Here is an 8,813-nt window from a genome sequence, read left to right as displayed (position 1 = left end):
GTGAATAGTTTACCACTCATCTAATAAGAAATGCTAAAACTGACTAAAATGTGTAGGCACTGACCTGAGTTTCAAACATACCACATGATTTTTCAGTTGTGATGAGGTCGAGTCCATTCCAGAAGGTAAATCTTGGCCTGTTTTATCCATTCCAAAACCAGTTTTGATGTGTTTGAGATCTCTGTCCTGTGGGAACACCCAACTGTACACAACTTACAACCATCTGACCCAAAAGTGGTTAGGGAGTTCAAGAACAACACTACAATGAACAACAAAGGCTCTCTCAATGAACTCTAAGATACTTGGACTCCATTGTCATTTCACACAGTGAGGTGAGTATAGCATGGACTGAGAGGGACCTGACCAATATGCACCTTCTCCAAACACCTTAAAACTTAATTAAAATATGCAGCTGCCCAAATAGACAAGCCAAATGCCTTCTGGAGAAAGGATTTATGGTCATAAGAGACCACAGAATCATGCTAAGGTTCTGTTTGGCTGCTTTGCACAAAATGGATATAATTATAAAGGAGGCTTGCTTCCAAATTCTTCAGCGTCTCCACAAACCAGCAGCTAGACAACCAACACTTTGACATAGTTCCATCTTTAAACACCAAACTGACATCAAAAACTTGTTTTGGAATGACAAGGCCAGTTAACATTAGTCTTCTGGAATGGATGTCAACCTATAATAGACTTTGCTTAAAAGCGGGGGATTTGGCCAGGAAATTTATAAATCTTCTACCCTGACAACAACAGTGCTCATATATCCAGCCAGAAATATGCCAGAAGCTTAACGTTTTTATCCAATTTGCTAATGAATATTTGACCAAATATTAAGGAGTGTAAATAAAGATATTGGAGTCTGAATGTATAAGTTTGACCCTTTTTACGTCAGAGAAAATTAATTAAATGATAATCTATAGCAATGTCGAATTTATACATTCATTTTTTTGTTCACTTCATTGAAGTTGCTTATTGTATACCACCACAAAAAAGAAGGTTAATGTTTAGTGTTTGTGAAGTTCTGGACAGTATTCTAACATCACATTTTCACAATTGACTGAAAGTTTACCATTCACATCCCACCTCATTTTCCCTGATTATTAATATAAACACGGCAAATGAGGGTTTGATGGCGTTTATATAATCAATCTAGAGTTTTTAGCCAAACACCTGCTAAAAATTTTGTTATATTTTCAGATTATTAGTTTTGTTGACTAACGGGTAAGCCCCATATGTTATATTTATATACATGTATTTATATAAACACCTTAAATACCTTATTTTCATTTCATTTATTTTATTGAGCTACAGAGTAAATATTAATATAGAGTCTCATTTGTAATTCAGCCTTATATAGGTGCAGCATTTAACTCTTACACTACACTAACTGCTTGAAAACTAGAAGTTTTCGAAGTAATTCTCAAACCTGACATCCAGTATGTTGGACTGAAGCTCTTGGTGTTTGTTGACACCAGCTGTTCATTGTGGCTTGTAGTAAAACGTTAGTCCACTATGGGGAGCAATTGGACCATGAAACCGTTGAGCTGCAGCTTCTGCATACTGTCTGCAGGTGGAGACAATTCGCATGTGCTAAACCAGTGTTGTTTTTATATAAATATTTTGGAAAATCATGTTTGCAGACATGTAAGGTTATTTATTAATTTCCTATATCTACAATGTATCTATAATATCTAGAATACAATTTGCAAAGTTGTCACATAACAAGTTTACTGGAATCAAAATCTTCATGGGCTTGTCAGTCACAACCAAGTGAATCTTCTGGTTCCAGAATTCACATAATCACGTATGCACAAAATAATGCATTCTTTAGAAATATTGCTACTCTAATATAAAGGCACATTTTTATATTCGCATATTCTGTAGCAGTTCTCAACTTGAAGATAGATAGATGGACTCACATCTCAGAAGCGTTCAGGAATAAATGTGATTTGTAGGAGAGCATTCTAGTTGGAGGTTATAGTCAGTGAATGACAGTGAACCAGATTTGGTCCTGCTCACTCGTGCCCTTGGGTGTTTTCCTACTGATGTTGATGGACAAGAACATGCGGGGTTAAAGGCCTGTCATATAAATCAGGTACAGTCACTTTAGAGGTGAAAACATGCATGATGCTACTGACAGGGGAGGAAGAGTGGGGCAGGAAAAAAAATAAGTCTCAGAGAGGAAAAGAGAAGGGAGCAAGACAGGTCTGCAAATGTTATAGCTTGCATTGCCTCGCTGAAAGTATTTTTATTAGAAACCATATTCCAAAATGACTTCTCTTTTCTAACCCAGTCCAGAAACGTAGCTTCAAATTGCATTATCTTCTCAGATTTGCACTGTATAACTCATATTGATAAATATCAACACAAGTCCATTACCAGCAGCATTTAGATGAATGCACACAGAGTTACAGAAATTTCTCCTTGTAATTTGATCATACTGTATATATCCCTTGAAAAATGTTTACCCATAACCCTTTATCAAATAGGGCTTGGATTAACTATTACATAAATGAAACTGCAGAAGTAATGCAGAGTTAACATTGTTATAAAACTGCATGAGGGAGCTACTACCTTAGCATTAACTGTGGCAGACCCAGCACATGGTCAGCTAGTGTCCAGCCATGTAGAAGCAACATCCCTCATCATTCTGCACTCACCTGTATACTTAAGGTTCATTTACAATTTCACATCTGGTATCCATCCAGCCATTCTGGACTTCATGTTCTGTTTATGTAGTTTCTTTCTCTTCCCTCCCAAAGCTTTTAAGAGTCCTCTAACCATTTATAATTAAACAGGGTTTTCACTTAAATATACTGCATTTCTCACTCTCATTATTACTTGAGATGATGTTTTTCCAAGGTTTGAAAATACCCGCTTTTGAATTAAAAACAAATGTGTTTACACAGATAGCGCTTGTTTTTCAAGCAGGATTTAAGTGAAATGTATTTTGAAGTATGTTGGAATACTGGCAATGCTTTGCATTAGGTCTGGTAAATGTCAGTGAAGCATTTTTATGTAACCTAAACAGAAATTTGGATACAATGTAGTTTTAATGACTCATAAAGTTCAGTTTGAGTTATCTGGTGCACTGAACAAGTGTATGATTTTTGACTGGCCGTTTGTCAACTGTGCATTTGGTGGTCTCTACTGATGGAAAAAGTCAAACTTTATGAAACTTCTCCCTGTCTCCCACACTGCTTTCTCTCACTGAGTTTATATTACCTGTCTCCATTAAGGGACTCTCCCTCCACAAGTCATTTCTCTCAAAACACTTCATTTTAAGAAAAAATGCTTGTTCTTTTTTTTGTATGCTGTTTGACCACATCAGAAGGCAAGTATGCCACAGAAAAATGACTTCCTCCTTGACAGAGACCAATGAGAGGCATTTCAACATTTGTCTTAATAAATCTATCAGGGCAAATGTATACCCAGCAGTAAAACTTTAACCAGAAAATTCAGTGTAGGTATCATATAGCTCTTATTCAGATTTTCTGCTATAATGAAGCTTCAAAAATCATAACTTAAACAGAAATTTATACAGTTAATAATGTAAATTTATCGAAATCCATTTGAAACAACACAAGTAATGGGAATTAAAATAGTACTGAGTAGCAGAATGGGTGAAACAAGATATTTTTACTTATTCATCAACTTAGGCCAACAGTTGCATGAATGGAATAAGCATAAAAAAATACATAAAATTTGCCCTCTGTCTGTTCCTTTGTAGGGAAGTCAAGGTGCTCTGATTAAAGCAACGGTGTTGCAATGTGTAGCATCACACTAAATTAAGAAGCTCAAAAGAAATTACTTCTAGATTTTTGTTATTTGTGCAAGCAAGAGAAAGAGGCAATAAAAAACTTTGCTTTAGATGTTGCACATATGAATCAAACCCTCCGCTTTAAATATTATTACGGTGTTGTATGCACTGTAAGAAAACATGTCCGAATAAATGTATTCATCCCTTTTAACTCTCTTATTTCTAAATAAAATCTACTGCAACCAATTACCTTCAGACGTCACATACTTGGTTCATAGAGCCCACATATGTGATTTTAATTATTATATTACAAATTCCACCTGAAAAAACTCACAAATGAGAGAAACACATAAATGGCAATTTGAGAAGTTTATTAGCTGATGTTTGTTTTCTTTTGGTTCTCGGACCCCGGTGGAAGACATTGATGCTTTTAACCGTGTCCAAAATGTACTCGTACTCGAACTCGTCGTCTTCCGCTAATCCAGGACTGGGTCGCGGGGGCAGGAGACTCAGCAGAGACACCCAGACGTCACTCTCCCCAGACACCTCCTCCAGCTCCTCCGGGGGGAGCCCAAGGCGTTCCCAGGCCAGCCGAGACACATAGTCCCTCCAGCGTGTCCTGGGCCGTCCCCTTGGCCTCCTCCCGGTGGGACGTGCCTGGAACACCTCCCAAGGAAGGCGTCCAGGAGGCATCCGGTATAGATGCCCGTGCCACCTCAACTGGCTCCTCTCGATGTGGAGGAGCAGCGGCTCTACTCCGAGCCCCTCTCGGATGGCCGAGCTCCTCACCCTATCTCTAAGGAGTGCCCGGCCAACCTAATAAAAGGCCCCCGATTCCATACTCCTGGAGCACCCCCCACAGGGCATCACGAGGGACACAGTCGAATGCCTTCTTCAGGTCCACAAAACACATGTGAACTGGTTGGGCAAACTCCCATGAACCCTCGAGCACCCTGTAGAGGGTATAGAGCTGGTCCAGTGTTCCACGGCCAGGACGAAAACCACACGGCTCCTCCTGAAGCCTGGGTTCGACTATCGACCGGACTCTCCTCTCCAATACCCTGGCGTAGGACTTACCAGGGAGGCTGAGGAGTGTGATCCCCCTGTAGTTGGAACACACCCTCCGGTCACCCTTCATATGAAGGGGGACCACCACCCCAGTCTGCCAGTCCAGAGGCACTGTCCACGACCGCCATGCAATGTTGAAGAGGCGTGTCAACCATGACAGCCCAACAACATCCAGAGATTTGAGGTACTCAGGGCGGATCTCATCCACCCCCGAAGCCTTGCCACCGCGGAGCTTTTTAACCACCTCGGTGACTTCAGCCTGGGTGATGAAAGAGTCCAACCCCGAGTCCCCAGCCTCTGTTTCCACCACGGAATGCGTGATGGCAGGATTGAGGAGATCCTCGAAGTACTCCTTCCACCGCCCGATAATGTCCTCAGTCGAGGTCAGCAGCTCCCCACCCCCACTATAAACAGTGTTGGCGAAGCACTGCTTCCCCCTCCTGAGGCGCCAGACGGTTTGCCAGAATCGCTTCAAGGCCAACCGGTAGTCCTTCTCCATGGCCTCACCGAACTCCTCCCAGGCCCGGGTTTTTGCCTCTGCCACAGCCCGGGCCGCAGCACGCTTGGCCTCACGGTACCCGTCAGCCGCCTCAGGAGTCCCACAAGCCAACCACAGACGATAGGACTCCTTCTTCAGCTTGACAGCATCCCTTAATGCCGGTGTCCACCACCGGGTTCTGGGATTGCCGCCGCGACAGGCACCGCAGACCTTACGGCCGCAGCTACGGGTAGCAGCATCGACAATAGATGCGGAGAACATGGTCCACTCGGACTCTATGTCTCCAACATCCCCCGGGATCTGGTCAAAGCTCTCCCGGAGGTGGAAGTTGAATACATCCCTGGCCGAGGGCTCCGCCAGGCGTTCCCAGCAGACCCTCAATATGCCCTTGGGCATATTGAGGGTCTGCTGGCATGGCATATTGACAGCTCAGCCCCTCTCTTCACCCGAGTGTCCAAAACATGCGGCCGAAGGTCTGATGATATGACAACAAAGTCGATCATCGACCTCCTGCCTAGGGTGTCCTGGTGCCAAGTGCACTGATGGACACCCTTATGTTTGAACACGGTGTTCATTATGGACAATCCGTGACTAGCACAGAAGTCCAATAACAAAACACCACTCGGATTCAGATCGGGGAGGCCATTCCTCCCGATCACGCCTCTCCAGGTGTCACTGTTGTTTCCCACGTGGGTGTTGAAGTCCCCCAGCAGAATAATGGAGTCCCCGGGAGGGGCACTATCCAGCACCCCCGACAGGGACACCAAGAAGGCTGGGTACTCCGCATTACCACTCAGCCCGTAGGCCGAGACGACAGTCAGAGACCTATCCCCAACCCGAAGGCGCAGGGATACGACCCTCTCATCCACTGGGGTAAACCCCAACACAAGACGGCTGAGCTGGGGGGCAACAAGCAAACCCACACCAGCCTGCCGCATCTCCCCGTGGGCCACTCCAGAGTAGAAGAGAGTCCAACCCCTCTCAAGGAGATGGGTTCCAGAGCCCAAGCTGTGCGTGCAGGCGAGCCCGACTATTTCTAGTCGATATCTCTCGACTAGTGTTGCGTCGGTGTGTAAGTTTGCCAAAACAATGTCAGACTCCATGTCTTTCTCTGGTCAGACATATTAGTATGATCTTGAGGCATTTTCAACAACATGTTGTCCAGAGATGATTGTTTTTTTTTTTTCCTGAACTGACCAGTAACGACATGTTTAGCAGCATGCTGTATTTCAACCAATGGCTGTCTAGTTGGTGTCCTGAAACGATGGGGGCTACATTGATTGGTGAACACTTTGGGGAAAACCTGGTCTGATCCAGAGAGACAACATCCATCCCACTTTAGACAGAGTGGCTCTTTTATATAGGAACCTGTCCAAATGTACTACAGGTCCTTCTCAAAATATTAGCATATTGTGATAAAGTTAATTATTTTCCATAATGTCATGATGAAAATTTAACATTCATATATTTTAGATTCATTGCACACTAACTGAAATATTTCAGGTCTTTTATTGTCTTAATACGGAGGATTGTGGCATACAGCTCATGAAAACCCAAAATTCCTATCTCACAAAATTAGCATATTTCAGCCGACCAATAAAAGAAAAGTGTTTTTAATACAAAAAACGTCAACCTTCAAATAATCATGTACAGTTGGTCGGGAATCCTTTTGCAGAAATGACTGCTTCAATGCGGCGTGGCATGGAGGCAATCAGCCTGTGGCACTGCTGAGGTCTTATGGAGGCCCAGGATGCTTCGATAGCGGCCTTTAGCTCATCCAGAGTGTTGGGTCTTGAGTCTCTCAACGTTCTCTTCACAATATCCCACAGATTCTCTATGGGGTTCAGGTCAGGAGAGTTGGCAGGCCAATTGAGCACAGTGATACCATGGTCAGTAAACCATTTACCAGTGGTTTTGGCACTGTGAGCAGGTGCCAGGTCGTGCTGAAAAATGAAATCTTCATCTCCATAAAGCTTTTCAGCAGATGGAAGCATGAAGTGCTCCAAAATCTCCTGATAGCTAGCTGCATTGACCCTGCCCTTGATAAAACACAGTGGACCAACACCAGCAGCTGACACGGCACCCCAGACCATCACTGACTGTGGGTACTTGACACTGTACTTCTGGCATTTTGGCATTTCCTTCTCCCCAGTCTTCCTCCAGACTCTGGCACCTTGATTTCCAAATGACATGCAGAATTTGCTTTCATCCGAAAAAAGTACTTTGGACCACTGAGCAACAGTCCAGTGCTGCTTCTCTGTAGCCCAGGTCAGGCGCTTATGCCGCTGTTTCTGGTTCAAAAGTGGCTTGACCTGGGGAATGCGGCACCTGTAGCCCATTTCCTGCACACGCCTGTGCACGGTGGCTCTCGATGTTTCTACTCCAGACTCAGTCCACTGCTTCCGCAGGTCCCCCAAGGTCTGGAATCGGCCCTTCTCCACAATCTTCCTCAGGGTCCGGTCACCTCTTCTCGTTGTGCAGCGTTTTCTGCCACACTTTTTCCTTCCCACAGACTTCCCACTGAGGTGCCTTGATACAGCACTCTGGGAACAGCCTATTCGTTCAGAAATTTCTTTCTGTGTCTTACCCTCTTGCTTGAGGGTGTCAATAGTGGCCTTCTGGACAGCAGTCAGGTCGGCAGTCTTACCCATGATTGGGGTTTTGAGTGATGAACCAGGCTGGGAGTTTTAAAGGCCTCAGGAATCTTTTGCAGGTGTTTAGAGTTAACTCGTTGATTCAGATGATTAGGTTCATAGCTCGTTTAGAAACCCTTTTAATGACATGCTAATTTTGTGAGATAGGAATTTTGGGTTTTCATGAGCTGTATGCCAAAATCATCCGTATTAAGACAATAAAAGACCTGAAATATTTCAGTTAGTGTGCAATGAATCTAAAATATATGAATGTTAAAATTTCATCATTACATTATGGAAAATAATGAACTTTATCACAATATGCTAATATTTTGAGAAGGACCTGTAGTCCTAAAGAAGCCTATTGTATGTTTTTTATAAGAGTATTTGTAGGGCTTTGACAGCAGTGACATGCAGTCACAGCCATACAGTTGCCTAAAAAGACTGAAAAGAAGTTGAAAATACTTTTTTAATAATCACTTTTATAGTTTTTACAATAAATAACCAAAATATTGTGATAAAATTTTAAGTTCATATCACCCAGCCCTACACACTGCCATAACTATGTGATCTTCTGCACATCATTGAACCATTGAGACCCACCTTCTTTAGTTATCTCAGTGTACTGATCATCTGGCTCGAATGGCCTTCCGGGGTTTTAGTTGAGTGGACCCTTATTTTTGAAACTCTCTGCCACATCCTATTGTTATGATTCCGGCCTCTGCTCTCACTCATGCAATCAACTCATCTGCTTCACCTGTCTGCTGCTGCGCTGCTGCGCAATCACTGTCGTGCCACACACCTGTGGAGCTGCAGTTATATACAGCCCTCTGACAGGCAGGTGGTG

This window comes from Girardinichthys multiradiatus, chromosome 20 (genome assembly GCF_021462225.1).
Source record: "Girardinichthys multiradiatus isolate DD_20200921_A chromosome 20, DD_fGirMul_XY1, whole genome shotgun sequence".
Classification (NCBI taxonomy): Eukaryota; Metazoa; Chordata; class Actinopteri; order Cyprinodontiformes; family Goodeidae; genus Girardinichthys; species Girardinichthys multiradiatus.
Note: the sequence above shows the minus strand (reverse complement) of the source record.